Raw genomic sequence first — 18,416 nt, 5'->3', positions numbered from 1 at the left:
TGCACAGAGGAAGACCAACCATCCAAAGACAAGCAGATTTGCAGAGGCGACAAAGCTGCCGATACAAGCTCATTCGTCCTGCATCTGGACTTTGAAGCATCTGCACAGCTATGAGGGCCCTATCTGAAGGAGCTGTGTGTTACTTTTTAAGGGAATGAGCAAATGTACAGCCTCATTAATATGAGTTACTGCTGTTAAATAGCCAGGAGATATGAAAAGAAGAAGGAGGTTGGCAGGCCCTTGTGGTTGGTGTGCCAAATGAGCATGGAACTGAAGAGGTTGCCATGAAAAGGAAACTTCTTGCATAGTGATTTACAGTGCGAGTGCCTAAGCATAAACTAAAAATACTTGAGGGGTTAGGAAATACTGAGATTTAATATGTATTTCTGTGATGATAAAGTAAATTCTTCCTTTTTTAATAGCATCTTCTGTAAAGCTTCTTTTTAAAGAGGTCAGTCCACTAGATATACAACAGATACGGGATATGGAGAGCTCAGCTTTCTAAAAGCCACTGCAGATGTAGTCCCTAGTCCTGGTATCTGTGGCTAATCTCACAAGTATTCACACAGACTCTGCCCAAGATATAAGATTTACAATATAAACCATCATACAAAACAGCCTCTTTATCAGCTGTCTGCTGAAGTCTGAGGTTTACCCCAAGAAATAAGAACAGTTATGGTGCTTTCTTCTTAGTTGATTTTGGGGAGACTGGTCTTCAGGTCCAGTGTATTGTACCATGGAGCTCCTACACCTTCATTAGAAAGCCTCAACATACCAGAAGCAATAACAAAATCACCCGTCATTTATGGGATGCAGCTGCAAGGCAAACAAATCCCCTCTGGCAACAGGTCTACCCTGTGCCAGGTGGTGTGCAGACGTGCCCAGGATGGGACCATTCTGTTCCCAGGAGCCCAACAGGCTTGAGAAATGAAAAATAATAGGTGATTGCTAAGAAACGGTAAACAGAAGGACATGTGCATTGCATGGCTGGCGCTGGGCCAGGGCTCGGCTTCCCCATGGCGGGACACCAAAGGCTTCCGCCTGCGCCTGCCTTGCAGCCCAGCACAGCCCCGGGTCTTGGCTGAGCATGTGCCCAGCTCAGCATGGCGGTGACAGGCGCAGGGGGCTGCTGGGCACCCCTGGATAGGCAGTGCTGGGCTGTGAGGCCAGAGGAGGACACGGCAGGGACTGTGCTGGGCTTACACCCATCGCCGCAGCCGCAGGCTGCAGGAGCGGGCTTGCGGCAAGCTCATCGCCAGGGCCCTTGGAAATGATTCAGGTGGGAAATTACGATGCTATGAAGGCAAATGGTGGGGAAATAATTAGTGCTAATGGCAGCTCAGTAAATTAAACTTGCAGACTCCATTACCTGGTACTTTCATCTTTGTGGGCACTGTGAGGATCCCCAGGCTGGCAGATAAATGGGTCTGGAGCATTCATTAACCACCTGGTGTTGGAGCTGAGAGGTGAGGACGATGCAAGAACAGAGACACAAGTCCCACTCTTGGAGCAAACACGATCCCAGGGCATCCTTTAGGCATGTGTTTTGAATATTGGCTTATAGGTCAGGGATCAGGGAGAGAATTTCTCACCCCATGATGTGTCTCCAAAGGAACAGGAGGACGATGCAGCAGCCGAGCTGCATCTCTGGATTGAGATTGGGATTGGGATGCAGGTTTATAAGGGACAGAGGGAGCAGGCTGCAAATTGCTATCTGTCCTCGGGGAGGGCAGACTCTGTCCATCTCCAGTGCAGCACGAAGCACATGCTGGAAAAAATCTTGAAAGAGAGGAAAGAAGGGGGCTCTGGTTTGGATCATTGCTGTGGCAAAGTCTTCAGAATAGGAGTGACATTGTACTGGAGTAAAAAAATAATAAAGCCTTGTTTGTCAGCCTCTGCAGAGTGCAGAGCGGCAGTGGGAGCTGGGCTGCTGCCCATCCTGGCGTGCCCCTGCGGTGGCCTGCCTTCAGACCCACATCTTCCCAGAGAGGACGAGCGCTTTCCCATCTGGTGGCTGTGCCAATGTGCCCCAGGGCACGGGACAGCCCTGGCAGGGCAGGCAGGGCAGTGGGGGCAAAGAGATACCTGGGGCAGGGAGCTTCTGGGTTTATTAACTTTTGCAGGGATGGAGACGGACTATTCAAGTCTGTTCAACTTGCCCTTTCCATTGAGAGACCCCCTGTTCCTCACTGCAGCTGCTACTTCTCGTCAGGTCCCGCTGCCGGCTGCACGGTGCATGGGGCCGTGTCCCGCCAGGACGGGGTCAGTGGCCTCACGGCCATGCCGAGACATCGCGCCGCTCCGCTCCATACGTGTTGGACAGAGCGGTTTTATTTGCAGAAGATGTGGGAAGGGGGAAGATGAGCATTTCTGGTGGCCTTGGGCCGGTGGCTGGCGGCTGAGACATTCCCCTGTACCCCAGTGCTTATTTTTGTTTAACATACTGCCCTTCTGTGTTTATTTTGCAGGTGTTTGTTTTGGAAAGAGCTCTGTTTACATTTCTGTTTTTACGCAGAGCGCCCATATGGTCATATTTGCTTTGCCGGGACGTAGCATTCCTCCTCCGCCCCTTCCACTCAGCCCTCGCTCCAGCTGAACTGATGGTGACAGTCCCACAACTGAAAGTCTCCTTTCACTTTCAGCCTGGGCTCCCACTCGCCTGCCCTCGGCCCCCTCACCGAGGCAGCTCAGACAAAGCACTTTCACTCTGCAAAGTGCTTTGAAGTGCAGCTGATAGCAGCACCTCCCACCCTCTCCACCTCCTGGTGCACCAGAGGATGGATGTGATGCTCTTCACACATGAAGTGTACAACTTGTGTCGCTGCAAAAGGCCTTTCTCCCTCTCAGGTACCTCCTTGCCTGGTGACCTGGGCTCCACGGTTCCCCTCTGGCTGTGCCCGCACAGACCTGGCTGTCATTTTTTCCCCTTGTTTGTGCTGAGGTGGTGGAAAAGCAGATAAATCGCATCTTCCACGACCAGCCCAAGAAGTTAGGCAGCTGGAGCTTGCCTGTTTCTTCAGAAGGAAGGAAGCCACCGAAGACTGCGCACCAGGTTGCCCCCTCTGCGCTAGCTAAAAAAGCAGGATGAGGATGCGCTGCGTGACAGCCGTTTTCTCCTTTACATTGTCTCTCCCATCAAAAACCACAGGTGAAGTTTCTAGGAAATGGGAAATAATATTCACTCAGCTTTTGCTTGTGGATGAGCTCACTGCTTCTTTCATGCAATCCGTTTTTGCAGCAGGCTTCTGCCAGTGGCACTCTCATTTTGCCAGTGGCTTAGTTGGAAGTTTTGGGTACTCAACCTCTTGCGTTATGTGTGGGCCTTGCTCTGCGTTTCTCTCTGACACCAGGCCACCATCCCTTGCCCTTTTACAGTGGTATCTATCAGGTTCACTAGAGCTCTAATGATGGGAAATCCAGCTGGTCACTTGAGGGCATTACAGACCTCTTCAGACAAACCCTTGGAGCGATGCTCAGGAAGGTCTTTGTGAAGTTTGCAGCAGAACAGATGAATTCGCAGTGATTCCTTCTGAAGAAAATCCAAGACACCTTTATGAACCTTTCAGGTGGATCTTAAGGAGTTACAATGTAAGAACTAGTGACTTCTTGCCTATTTTGTGTTTTTATGTAGTCCACAGGTAAGAACAGCGTACGGGTTACATGCACTCAAAAAGTCATTCGACTGAATGTGCATCTGTCCTACAAACACAGTGTGTGAATGTATTTAATATCACTCAAGCTAATAAAGTATCCATCTCATTTGATTCTTTTTCCTCTATAACACAGACAATTACCAAAAAATAAAAACATGATGGAAGCACTTTCTTCTGACAATCCTCTTTGGCCAGACAGAACAGTGTCCCAGAACTCCGGTCTGTACAGAACCCACAGCTCTTCACACCAATGGTGGCAGAGGACATCTGTTACCTCCTGAGAGTCATCTCTTACCCTCCAGGCACAACACGAATTGCTCCAGGCTGGGGCATTGTGCTTCAAGGCAGGGTGAGACTGATGGTCAGGTATAAATGCCATCCTCTCTTTTCTCTGAAGAGTCCCTGGGAAAGATAAGGCAGGCCTGATTTGCTTCACCTATTCCAGAGACACCTTTCCTCATTTCTTTTAGCATCTGTTGGGTGCACGCAGCCAGGACCCTCCCAGGAAGACAAGAAGTGAGGAGCCACTGTGGAGTGGCTGGATACTGCTTGTCTGCAAGAGACAGGGATGAATCTCAGTGAAGGGAGAAGGTTGACTTTCTGGATATGAAAGTACCTATAGCACGAGGTCAAGGTTTCGTTTTGTGTGCTTTAGTGACACGCAGGAGTGATATATTGAGGACTGGTGGATTCTGCCTGGGGACATGGAGAGCCTTGGACCATATAGCAAGCAGTCACAGTCCCTGGCTCACTAGCATTTGCTTCCTTATTCTCTCTAGGGCTGAATTTAATTTATTAAAATCAAGGTCCAAACCTATGGAAAGAATTGGCACTTCAAGGAGACCCTAGCCGTGAAGTGGGTGCCCAAATCCACAGTTTAGGTCCTCAAATCCATCCTTGGGTGCCTCAATCTGGAAGATGCCTGAGTTCTTATTTAAAAAAAAATCATTAAAAACCTCATTATCTGAGGTATTCACATTGTCCAGCATCCCAGGTGAACTCATGGACCCCTGTGGACCCTCTTTCAGCATCTCTCTCTGGTGTTCAGTCCATCCTTAGGACAACAGCATGGGCTCTTCCACCTGGAAGACCTCAGCCCTGTAGTTGTCCTCAGAGCCACTCCATCAAAGCGGGCAGGGGCTGAGTGCCTGCGGAAAGTGGCAGTCCTGACGCTTTTCGTTCTGCCTGTCCAGTTAGGTCCTTTTCTGTCCAAGAGAACACAGATGCAGAGACCTCCTGGCTCATGAGTTCTCCCACCACATGTGGACAACTCCTCTCCTGCTCTGAGGCTGCTCCACTTTGCCTGGCTCCCCCACAGCTCTGCTGATTCAGGGAAAGCTCAGGGCCTGGGAAAACTGGTGCCTGGGGCTTTTGTTTATGAACCCTGAGCACTGAGCCCAGGAACTCCATAAAATATATATGAACTAAAAGTTATAGATAATTTATATATCTTATGCCCAGTTGATCTCTAAATACTCCTAGGTCATGGAAATCCCGAGAAATGACTGTTTGCAGAGGTCTATCTGTTTGTTGACCAGTGCATTAAAATTCTTTGTTTAATCTTGCCACTGAGCTCATGGAAAAATGGGAGCAAATTTGCATTCATCCCCCTCTTGCCCTTGTCTGCTGAGAAGGATGAAGTCAGTACAGAGAAACCAACATCTAGGAAAGACAAGAGTGGCAAGGTCAAGATTTGACAACTATAGGGGAGTTCGGGAACGAGAGCTGAAGCTTTCATTTCTGACTTGCTCACGTAGCCCTGCACAGCATTATCATCGTCTCATCTTTTTGTGAAGGGTTCAGAGGTCTCTGTTGCCCGGTGCAGACACTGCTGATACAGTCTGATGCTGCAGGAGTGCTCACAGTGGAAGTCAGACTCCTAAAAACGATCCCCAGCTGCTTTTCGGATCATAACATCAGGGCAGAAACAAAGCAGGGAGGGCTCGCGAATATAAAAAACGTGATGACTGCTCAGTCATAAAGACCTGCTGAAAATGCAGCTGTATTCTGTGATCTTTTACAAAAATGGACTAATTAGAAAAATCACAATTTCCTTGTGAAGTGTAACGTCCAGCGGAAAGGCAAGCTAGTGACCGCCAGCCTGCGGCTCCTTCGCTTGGTGCTACGGCATCCTGCTCGAGCCGGTGTCCCTCCTACCAGCCTGCAGCCCCGGCAGCCTGCACAGGAGCCCAGACTGTCCCCCCAAGCCCCAGCTACCTCCTTGCCACTCCGCACGAGTGCCATTTGGGAGGACACCCTGTCCTCTGTCTCCTAGGAGACTCTGGGTCTCAGGAATCCTGCCGAGATTTCAGGGATGACCCCTGCTTTGTCCCTGCCCTCAACTCTCCCATGGCCACCGGACCCCTTGGTTTGCTCCTCAGCAGCAAACAGATGGTCACACGCTTTGCAAGGGGACAGGGGGTCACTCTGGAGACCCTGGTGACCTTGTACCGGTTTCCGTGGGTTTTGTCACATACAGGGGACACAGACAAAGTCAAAATGCCTTTAACTGCACTAGCAAGGGACAAATTGCTGCCTGCAGGCACCCGTCTCCTCTCTGTCCCTGCAGCAGGAGCTGGGGCACCTTGAGCAGGATCACACTCAGCCTTTGGATGCAGGCCTTAGGGCCCATCATTAACCATATCTTATATATAGTTATGTATTCATACTCTCATACAGTTAAAAATCCTTTCAGACAATTATCAGTGAGCTCTGAGACTTGAAGACCATGAAAAAACCCGGAGTTATGCTAGTTCCAGACTGAAGGGATGCCAAATTCAGGATTTTTATGGGATTTCTGTTTACATGTTCTCAGAATCCGTACAACCTCTGCTGTGGTCACATAAATTGATTTTTTTTAATGTGAATTTATTTCCAGAAATACTGACTCCCCTTACTCTGCATGACCCACCTGTGTTCAGATAAGTTTTTTGACTCGGAAATGGAACAGTTTTGGTTTTCTGCTTTCAGACTCCGCATGTTTGCAAATCGTTCAGTGACAATAGACATATTTTAAAGTGAATTACTGAAGAAAGATCAAATAGGGGATTTTTTCCATACTCCTGCAAATATGCCCCACGCCTCTCTTTCAAATATTGTACTTGTTAGTCACTCAGGCCCTTATCCAACATCTTTTAATGTCAGCAAAAAGGCTGACACTGGCTGCAGGGTCTGTTGGATTAGGCATTACAGTGCAATAGCACTGACACTTGCAAGATTTTTTAAGCTGCTCTTACTCACATTATCCCGAGGTGTGGGGCTGGTCATGTCCCTGGCTCCTTGTATAAGATGGGGGCAGCTCGGAGGGGACCCCTGGCTCCGCGCTCCTCATTGCCATCCCGTTTCCCAGCTTCTCACTTTACAGTAATTGAGATGTTTGGTCCCCGCTGCTCCAGCGAGGGCTGTTCTCAACCAGTAAAATGATATAAAATAAGCAGACATGAGGCCGGGCAATCTTGCAGGGCAGCTGGCAGTGGCTGGAAAACCTTTGTAAAGGCTCCTGCCACTCACCTCCCAAACACTCCTGTAAGTCAGCGATTAAGTGCTCAGGAGGCAGATTAGGGGAGGCTGCTGGGGACAGCTGTCCCCAGCCACCACTGGCAGTACCAGCAGAGGCATTGAGGGGCACGGGCAGCACTGTATGTCTTCCAAAGGGCTGCAAATGTGTAGAAGAGGGCTCTCAAATCATCGTGTCAGTGCCCGATCATTAACATAGGTGCTTTTTTGTGTCAACACAGGCTGGGTGAGAAGAAAATTGCGGCCAGGTCTTAAGCCAGCTTTTGAAACTCACCTCCAGCCAGGTGCTCTCTCTGGTGCCTGCTGGAGCAGGGCTTTCCTTAGCAAACCTGCATCCTCCTCCTCCTAGCTGCCCATGCAGGGCATCCCACCTCCCAGCACTCAGCCACAGCCCAGTTCTCTGTCCCTGTCCCCAGAGCCAGCTGATATTGGCAGTACATCCCTGCTCCTCATAGTTACTAAGCTGATACTAATTTAGAAAACGTTCCTAGAATTTAGCTGAAATCTTGACATTTTGCTTTTAAAGAGGACTTGCTGTTCTTTCACGCAGAAGTTGGTTCGGGCTGTGGGACCTCCCCGGGGTGCGGTGAGCTGTCCTTTGTATTTGGGTATTGGCCGGTGGGTGAAGGGACCAGCTGGTCAGAGACGTGTCCAGAAGGACCCACGAGGGTTACCATTTCCCATCACTGTGTTTGCGTTGGTGGTGGGTGCTGAGCCGTGCGGGGCACTATGTCCCACCTGTCCCTGGACTACACAGGCTACAAGCATGGGGGTTATTTCTAGTCCCTCCTGCTCCTGTGACAGCTGCTGGCACCTTTTCCTCCTGGCATGTGCTGCTCAACGGTGGCTTCTCATCAAAAGGGATGGAGATTTTGGTTAGCACTGAAATAAGAGCAATACTCTGTCTGGACAGGGTTTTAAAAGGCATGGTGGGAGAATTAGAAAAAAAAAAATACAGACACCCAACGCTTTGCAGTGTAGGTGAGATTTCAGCAGGGAGACGATGGCAAACCTGCCTGCCCCGGCATGTCCGTGATGTCTATGGTGCTGGACAAGCATGTGCTGAAACCAAGCCGCCGTCTCCTGAACTGGTTAAGTGTGTCAGCACAGCGGAGTTGGGCTGAAACACCTTGAACAGTCTGACTCTGAATATGTTTCCACCTTCTTGGTCCAAAATCTGTCTCTAGCTATGGTGAGCTCAGTAGTATGTGTCTGAAAAAAAAACCCAAATTGTTTCCAAATATTTCAGGGTTGTTCATAAACACTGTCCATATAAAGAAGTCTCTCATGAATATCCCTGAGACTTTACTACTAACCTCTGATATAATTCATTTACTGAAATTGGGGCCTGACTTGCAGCCATAACTCTGTGCACTGAACCACTGCAGATGTAAACAATGTTCAGATGGAGCAACGTCTTCCTCTGGTTCCTTGAGGTGTTCTCTCAGGGTTGGTGTCGGCTTTGGCTACCGGCATGAATCCCTTCAGATACACTACATGCCCTTCGCATCAGCTGTGTCCCTGCCCCACAGTCCTTCATCCTGCTATTGATTACACCTGGACAAGCTTCACTGGGCAGGAAAACCCGGTAAGAGAAGGAATTAACTCCGTGTGTTGAAGTCTCTGGCAGAAAGTAGGAGCTGCCTTACAATTACTGTGCATTTCTGTAACAGGTTCTCTGGTGGTATCACTGATGAAAGTAAAGACCCTATTTAATGCTTCAGTGCGTTCTCCCCTGTTCCACGGCAAAAGTCATTTGTTTCATAACGATGTGGAGGGAGCAGGGACCTTAGGGCTGCTCCAGCTCCACTGTTTTCAGTCCTGTTCCACCCTGGCTCCGTGTGATGCAACTTGAGCCTGTCCTGGATCCGGTTGCTCTTTTGTACTCCAGGGAGCCTCCAGTGATCTGGGCAGAGTTAATCCTCACTTACACCTACGTAAGTAGGAATGAGACTGCAGATGACATATTTACATTTTTTTTAAAGCTGACTGGGTAACAGAGCCAGAAACAGAGACAGCTTTGGTTATCGTGAAATACTAGATTTTTCCAGGCTTCTGACACAGTTTTATCTTGCAAGCTCTGACTTCTGGAGTGTCACTAGACCTCCTGTTTCATAGGATGCAGCGGGAGCTGATCTCAGCACACACACAACGGGCAGGAATGCCCTCCGACCCAGGCCCTGGTGCTGGTATTTGTTTAGCTGGGATCCTGTCCAGGACCCACAGTGCCAGGGAAGGGGATGAATAGGTAACAGAGACCTGTGAGGTCCATCTCAGCAGGTTTGCAGGTCGATTATCTGTGCTCTGACTCAATTGTATTGGGCTGTACATAATTTGGAGGGAAAGTAGCAGGAACTGCTGGACTCCGAGACTAAGAGGATGGAGCAGCATCTGGCACCTCAGCACAAGCTCCACACACATGCATTGCCCAGGAGACCTTTGCATGGCAAAAGCTCTGATAAGAGAGACTTGAGCTGGAAGTTAAGGTAGCCACCAAACGGAGAAAGATTATAGAATCACAGAATGATTTGGTTTGGAAGGGACCTTAAAGATTATCTAGTTCCAACCTCCCTGCCACAGGCAGGGACACATTCCACTACATCAGGTTGCTGAAAGCATCATCCAGTCTGGCCTTGAACACTTCCAGGGATGGAGTAGCCACAACTTCTCTGGGCAATCTGTTCCAGTGTTTCACCACCTTCCAACTGAAGAATGTCTTCCTTAGATCTAATCTAAATCTACCTTATTTCAGTTTAAAGCCATTACCCCTTGTCCTGTCACTACATACCCTTGTAAAAAGTCCCTCTCCAGGTTTCTTGTAGACCCCCTTTAAGTACTGGAAGGCTGCTAGAAGGTCTCCTTGGAGCCTTCTCTTCTTCAGGCTGAACAACCCCAACTCTCTCAGCCTATTTTCATAGGAGAGGTGCTCCAGCCCTCGGATCATGAATCATCATCGTGGCCCTCCTCTGGACCTGCTCCAACAGCTCCATGTTTTTCTTATGTTGGGGGCCTGGAAAGCTGTAAAAATGACAAACAATCTTTCCATTTATATCACCTCTTGCCTCTTGAAGAAGAAGGTTGAACAACCAGCTTGTGCGAGATGCTGAGGTGCTGTAGCTTTCCTGATTGCAGCAAAAACACCTGAAACTTCAGGGCTTCATCTTGGAGAGTGCTCCAGACAATGTGGGATATATTTCTCCATGGTTGATAGAGGCTTGAGGTACTCCCTGGGAGCACGGTTTGTGCCAGAGAACAGGGCAGGGACGTGCAGCACACTGTGTTCCCCAGTGGTGTCAGTCCCAGTACCAGCATGGTTTTCCTGGGTCTGACTAGTATGGATCTAACTTCCTTAGGTCAATCCACCACAGCACTTACTAACGGGCTCTGGAGTCGTGCACAGGGGAGCAAATTAGGCGAGTAGATTTTCCAACGGGATCTGCTATACTGTATATTAGCAGGAAAGAAAGATTGCTCCTTTTGCCCTATTTGCTAATCAAAATGGGATTTCTTTGAGCATATTGTCTCTCCAAGGATGTCTTCATCTCTTGTCTCGCTGTCCTCCCCAGCTAGCTTTTGAACCCACTGCCCAATTTCAGTCAGACTGGCAGAAGGGTGGAAATTTCCAAGAGAACAAGTTCCTCCATATTTTGTGAAAACTGGTAGCTTATTAAAAGAAACCAAAATTAACAATCTCCCATCCAAGGACACACAGAGAAACTTCAGGCCTTCTTTATGCAGTTGGATCAGTTAAGACATACTGCTAAACCAAATGCAGTGTGTGAGGAAGTCCACCATTGCTACCAGCATCATTTCTAGTCCAGCTAACATGCCCAAAACTGTCAACGCAGAGTAGCAGGGGGGCAAAGACAGAGCATGGCTGGCCTGTGGGCCCTGGGGATGAGCTGGGCACCCACGGAGGCAGCTCGGAGACAGCAGGGAAGAACTGGAAGGATTTTGGACCTGTGTGCTGGTGTGGGGGAGACTTGAGAGCCTTGTACTGAAGAGTCATACAGGACATGGAACAGGTCTGGAGTCCCTGCGGTGAGGAGTGTAGGGGCCATAAGATGTGATTCTAGAGGAAAATGGGTTTCACTCTTGGCTCTTGGAAATAACACTTTTTCAGGAATCAGATAACAGTGAGTTTGCTTTGGCATTGCAGGGAGACCAAAAAAAAGATCTTTTTTATTTTTTTCCATTTGCTTTGCCCGCTTTTGTAGTAAAATGGATTTATTTCAACCAGTAGTGGGAATCAGTTCCTACCCATCCTAGGAGATTCCACTGTTGCCTCTACAAGCATTATTTTTATTTTACAGATACATTTCTAAGGGCTTATCTGCTTTGCTGATGGTTTTAAAAATCAAAGGCAATGATCATGGTAAAGCAAGGCAATTACTTTTTCCCCTTCATTTTGGCCTACCCCCCTTCTTTTGATCAGCTGCCTTGATCTAGTCCTTGCCTGTGAGTGTCAGGATGGCACTGACTTTCTCCGTTGTGTAGATGCTGTTTACTGTGTACCCCCAGCTTAACTGCTTTATGATCTCTGTTTATTGTTGGTAATCCACCAAAGACCTCGAAATCCAATAAAATTTGCCCCTTGGCGATGTGAAAATCTCCCTCATCCAATTCATTTTCCAACACAGAATTTCCAAACGATAAATTCAGACTCATTTTGTACTGTTTTTGTTTTTGCATTGCCTAGTTATGAAATGTTGCATGACAACAGCTTAAAACGGTGACTAATTACCAGCATAGTGGAACTCGCTTCTTTAGCCTTTTAGGAATGACTTCTCCTGCCTTTTTCCAGGGTAGAAGTACCTTTCAGTAAACAATTCAGAAGAGACAAATATGCAGACAGTTAAGAGAAGTCAAATAATTCAACAGTTTCTCCCCTTTATCGTGGGCTGTAGTTTCAAGGAATCAATGCTCTTTGCTAAACACTTCACTTTTACCTTGTAAAGGAAAGTTTTGAGTCCATGTCCAATTAACCTAGCAGTAGGGTGGATGGGGAGATGTGTAACCATCTCCCTTGTGTCCTCAGGGCAGCACCTGTGGGACAGGCAGGACGTATTTGGGATCAGTGGTGGTCTCTGCTCCTTGCCTTTGTGCCTTTTGGAAAAAAGTTTTTAGCTCAACCGCTCCGACCAGAGCTGGAAGGAACAGTGTTAACAACTGGCTTTGTTTCCTTTGGCCAGGTAGTCTTCCCGTTCCCCAGGCATCTCCATCTCTTCCTAGTTTGAGTTTGTTTGTCCATCCAGCTCTTCCTCTCTGACACTGTGACCATATCGCACATCGGCAATGTCTTCATCAACAGATATCACCAGCAAAATAGTGCTTTTTGTGCCACATTCACTTAGAGAACTACCAAGCCTGGTCTTTGAGGAGTCCATTTCCTTCTTCTTAAGAAGGTCATTTCCTTTTACCTGTAAAATCTTTCTATTAAAAATAGATATTGGCTAAGCTGGAAACATCTGTCTGATAAAGGTATGAGCTTGTACTCTCTTTCTCTGTGTTTGTTCTTCCCTTAAAATTTTGTTTTATGTTTTGCACGCTACATAGACTAGATACGGAGGCCCGTATTTGTATTACTTACAGTCCTTTTACAAGAGACAGCCTGAACTACCCCCAAGTAGAAATATGTGGTAGCAATACTTGCTGACAGACTTACCATTTCATTTGCCAGCTCTTTCATTATTCAGCGATTCTTAGATACGGATCATCTAGTCTTTTCATTCAAGTACATTAAAACTCTTCAAAATTCATTCCATTTCAGGTTTGGTAATATTCATTCCTATAGTCTTAGCCTAATTAGCTACCCTGTCTTTGCCCCTCTGTTCATTGTCCTCTCTTACTGCAAATGGAGATGAAGGGTTAGGCTTGTTTTGGGACCATACCTACATCATCTTTAGTCTGGATGTTATTCTGTTTGCATAACAACTCCTCTCCTTGTACTTGTCTTACTGGACTGGCTTGCAGCACTTAACTACCTGGGCAAGCTTCATTTACAAATTTAACACTATTTTGAATCAGTTTTTACTCAATCCATTTCAAAATTATTTGATCTCTTGGTCACTGGTTTTGGGTAACAGTTTGCCAAATTCAGCATTAATAAAACATAACTCTCCTACTTGGATCTTCCTGAAGCAGATAAAATATGCAGCTGTAACACCTTACACAGCCCTGGAGAGGACATCGCAGGTCTCTGCTCTCTGACTGCATGATGAGGCTCCAGGGAGCAGGGCAGGGATGGAACAGGGCAGGGAAGGAGCAACCTGCAGCAAGCGGGTGCCACTCAATCCCTTGAAGGGTCTATGACCACCTAGGAGGGGGTGGCTGAGCAGGACTGTATGACAGCAGTGCTCAGACTCAGTGGATCAGGAGCACAGGTTCTGTCCATATTTGTCTTCTCTTTGCATTTTCTTAAAAAAGTTACTGCATTTGTAGCCTTGGAGCCATCCTCAAACAGCTGGGTGGCATTCACCCCCTGAAGAAAAAAACACAGGATACACCAACTAGAAAATGCTGCTCTTGCCTACACTGATGAGGCAATGGAGGCGAAGGCTGGTCCACAGCCACAGCTGGTCATTTGGCTCACCCAAGCCATGTCCCTCCCGTTACGGTGACGGCTTCACGTTTGCTCCGGTTTGTTTTGTTTTGCTGAGTTTGGTTGCTGGGATTTAGCACAGCTGGGCGACTCGTATTATCCCACTTGGAGATAACGTGGGAAAACAGCCTTAGTTTTCACTTGCGACAAGGAGTCTGGGGACATCTGTTGTGGCTGGATAGGGTCATCCCAGCAAAGGACAGAAAGGTACTTAGGCCCTTCACTCGAAAGATGACAGAGTTCTTAGTTCCTGTCAAAGACAGGCGAGAACAGTAAATGCAGCAGAAATCGGTAACTGGATCTTACAGAATTTCATAGAATCATAGAATCATAGAATGGTTAGGGCTGGAAGGGACCTTCAAAGGTCAAATTTGACTGATCCTCACTTGCTTTCATTTATTCTTGGGGTATTTCTACACGGTTTTGGCAGGCGGTTGTTGGCTCTTACTTGTGCTCTACAGCAACCAGACGTTGTCTGAGTGTGGTTACCTTCTTTGCTTGGTCTTGGTGATGGGTTTTCTCCCATGTAAACTCTACCCATATGGCTTCCAGTCAATTCAAACCAGGGGCAGAGCGAGCCAGTATCTGCCTGCAAAACACCGTGTGTGTGTATCCCCAGGTTCGACTAAGCCAACACAAGGACTGATAGATTGGGTTGATTTGTGGGAGTCTGCCTTTGCACTCAGGTTTGCATAAACCACTGCCGGGCCCAGAGCACAGCCAGCACGTGCCTACCTGGTCATCAGAGAGATCCAGCCATGAAGTTGCCTTATGTGCAGCATTGCTTTCATGAACCGGCACACTGGGAAAGCAAACTGTAACACCAGGTCTGGTTTTAGAGAAGGGCATTCAGGAGAGATACAAAGCACTAGCTGAAGCCTGGAAAGGTCTAAAATATTTGGCTTAGTGTCCAGGGTCCTAATAGACCCCATGTTTGCCATCGCCTGTGGGGAAGGAGTGGGAGACGACGAGAGAGGGGCTGTTCTGCTTTCCTCTCCCTGGAGGTGGACAGCTTTTGGGTTTGTTACTGCCACGGATGTCTGGCAGCACAGCGACCGCTCCCGCCGCTCCTTGCCCACCTCCTGCTGCAGCACCCGGCTGTGCTGGGGCTGCAGAGCCTGTGCTATGGAGACAACACGGGCGCTTGCTTTTTTGGAAGTGTTGCAGTCTTACGCCGCAGGTATGTGACTAACCAGTGTCCACACGTCCATCCTTCTCAGAGCAACACTGGGGACATAGACAGGAGCCAGCAGTGCCAGCGCTGGGGCTGGAGAGACGGCAGCAGTGGGTGCTAGAAAAGGCAAAAGCGAGAAATGGGACGTCAAAGGGATGCAGTCGGCTGCTGCTGTGGAGTTGGTGCTCAAGCACAGCCCGGCCATCCACATCAGCTTGGCAAAGCTGGTGCTGAAGTAGCAGGGATCCTCTGTGTCCCTCTCTGACTCCTGCTCCTGTGTTTAGGAAATGTATGACAAATTTATCACTGCTTACCTTTTGGGTATCAAAGGAGAAAGAGGTAAAGTGCATGTTATCAAGGAAAAGGCAAAGGCGCCTGGTGTGAGCCAGAAAAGAGATGCCAAAAATGCTTTCATTGCTATCTCTTCAGCAGCTACTGACACTGGGAAACCTTCCTCTATATCTGCGGAGGAAGACGTTAAGGAAGTGCCTGCCCAAAACACTGTATAAGAGTGCGTATAAGGACAGCGCCTTCCCCTCCTGAGAGCGAGAACTCCGGGGCTTTCTTCTGAGCCCACCTTTTTGTTCGGCTCCGAACCCCACCTGCCCACTAACAACAAGTCTGGCAAAGCCTGGTGATTTATGCTCTACCCATTTAGCATCGAGGAGCAGGGATGAGCTGCTGGGGAGGCAATGGCTGACTGGGAGGGACACAGAGATGTCCTGATGGGACTGGCAGGCAAATGAAGCGGAATCAGTTTTTTATTGTGTCCAGATTCAACCCAGGTGAGATTTTCCCCATGGCCAGGGAACAGCTGTGTGGCAAGCTGGGGCAAGGAGAGGGCAGGCAGTGACTAGTGCAGCCCAAAGCCCAACCCCCTGGGTGTTTTCAGAACAGGGTGTGGGAAGCAGCCTTCTTCACAGGGATGTGCACACAGGCCCCAGCTGGGCTCCCAGGAGCAGGCTGTCAAATGCCACCATCCTTTGCAGAGGAAAACAGGTCTCCAGTGCCAAGAGCTGACCAAGTGCAGCCGACAACCTCGGAGCCATGGGGGAATGCTGGGCCAGGGCTGCAGTGTCTCCACAGAGGAAGGATAACGTGACGCTCTTGTTTCACTTGTGTCAGTGAAACACCATGTCAAAGGTATGCTGAAATTCGTTTTTTAATAAATCAGGTTATTCACACACTGGTTTATTTAACAGAAGTGTGACACAGTATTTCCATATGAGGGTGCAGGGTGGTGATTTGTTATTACAGATAAAATACTGGCAGCTACTCGGATAAGATAAACTACATGGAAGTGGATAGCAGCAGCTCAAGGAAAGGGGGGAAAAATGAAGGAGTAGAAGAAGCACAGGAAAAGAAAAATAAGAAAAAAGGAAAAACATTTGAAATTTGCCAAGTGTGATAAACGCTGCAAAGAGTTTTTGAAAAACTGGAAATGTTCCTTTTTAATATAGGTGGGACTAAAATACAGATGACTGAATTCCTGTTCCTGATTTCTGTTCCTTTCTCCTTATTGGAGAAAGATTTATTTGGGAGAAAAGGATGTTTCTATCTTGTTTCTTTGTTTTTCTGCACTCGCTATCACTGTGTGCACAGTTGGTTTCCACGATGCTGTCAGACACTTGGGATCTCATCCAGCAAATACTTAAGCACACGTGTAACATCTCAGCCAGCGTAAGGTTATCCATGTGCTTAGCTGACTTTGAGTCAGGATCTTAATATCTCTGCAGCTCAGATGTGACTTCCACACAGCGAGCAGACACAGAAGAGCCAGACAGAAAATGTTATTGTGAGACTACAGAGATCCTGACAAGAGGGCTCAGGAGGTAATTTGCTACCTGAAATATTATTTCAGTCTGGGGAGAGATTGGTAAATCAATTATTCTCCAGAAAGTGCTGCTTTGGGACATTGGAAACAACCAGCAAATTCAGTCCAAATAAGCCAGGTTAGGTTAGACCATGCAAATAGAGGAGTTTGAGAGGAGAGGAGTGGGCTATGCTTCCAGGCTGACCAGTCCCTGAGGATAAGGGAGGGTGACTGCCAGCGAGGCAAGCAACAGTGACTCGTCCTGCCCAGTCAGGTCTTCGCTGAAGTCCCACTGCAGATGAAGACCTTTGTTTCCAAATATACTTGGCTTGTTTTAAAAATGCTCCAAATGCTTTCTTTGATCCAAAGTTCATTTTTTTTTTCCCCTGCATGTTGCCAAGTAATCAATTCTTGTTTGATCCAATGATTTTTCCCTGTTTTCTTTCAGTTTGGCCCCTAGATAAGTGCACACCACTCAAGTGCATCAATTAATGGAAAGCATCCACTTTCAGCAGCAAAGTCAGTCTTCTGGCTGGTCCCTTAGGAGGTACTGATTGTGACTGCTAGATGATGGAATTTTTTCCAGCTAAGAGTATTTCAGTTTTCATCTGCTCTCTTAAGTTTTTGAGCTGGTCCCCTGGTGCTTCAGTGCCAGTGAGGTGGGATTCCTGCAAGGGGAGCCGCACACTTGCTACTGCCCAGAGGCCAAAGGTTTGACGTGGTGGCCAGCCTCAGCTACTTTCTCTCTCCTGGCTGTGGTTTGGGGGACAGTACAGGCTTGAGGCCCTTCCCAACAGGTGGGAAGGGATGAGGCCACCCTCCTGGGGAGAGGCTCGTTGCTGCAGGCTCCAGCGGTGCTGTGACACCAGGTCTCTGGGCCAGGGAATGGGCCCGGGCTCCTTTTAGTTGCCGAAGTAGATGCAATCCTGGAAGATGTGCAGGGTAGCAGAAAGTGAGTTTCATCTCACTCATGGCTCAGGATGTTTCTCCCGTCTATCCAACGAGCTGTGCAGGGCAAGGGTGAGGGTGTTGCAAGGGAAATCCAGGAGAAGAGGCAGAGAGAGGAGAGGAGGTGAGGACGTATGTGTAGGGGAGGATATGCAGGAGTGATGTGCCAGCCTCAAAAGTGATCAGCTCTTGTGAGGAGGCAGGTACAAGCAAAAGTTTTAAAAGACCATGTGAGAAGCTATTGCACACCTCAGGAGGAAGGAAAATCAAAGCAATACTGTCTAAAGATAGATCATGGCATCATTTAGCCTCAAATGCCAGAAAAATTGTGGCAGACCAAGTACTTCTCTCTACAAAATAGATCACAAAAAGGCAGCTCATGGTGCAAGAGCTCTCCATCACCCATCAGAGGTCTTTGTGAATGGTCCTCACTGCCAATGCTCGCACCCTCCCAGCGCTCCTGTCCAATGACTCTTCTCGCTGCTCGGAAGGGAGCTGAGGGGATCCCCAAAACCAATGGTGCTGTATGGGAACCCAAAATTATTTCTTCTGAAAGGGGAATCATTCACCCTCCCTGGGAGCAGGAATTAGTGGCACTAAAGAGCCATAACAGAGAGATGGAGAGTGTAGGATTTTCTTACAGTGCTGCATTCCTGGAAAACCATCTTCCACCTGATTTGACTCAAACAATAATTCTTTCACTGGGCCACC

The sequence above is a fragment of the Tauraco erythrolophus genome, chromosome 3 (assembly GCF_009769465.1).
Source record: "Tauraco erythrolophus isolate bTauEry1 chromosome 3, bTauEry1.pri, whole genome shotgun sequence".
NCBI lineage: Eukaryota > Metazoa > Chordata > Aves > Musophagiformes > Musophagidae > Tauraco > Tauraco erythrolophus.
The sequence above is the reverse complement of the archived record's forward strand: the minus strand, read 5'-3'. Positions refer to the sequence as shown.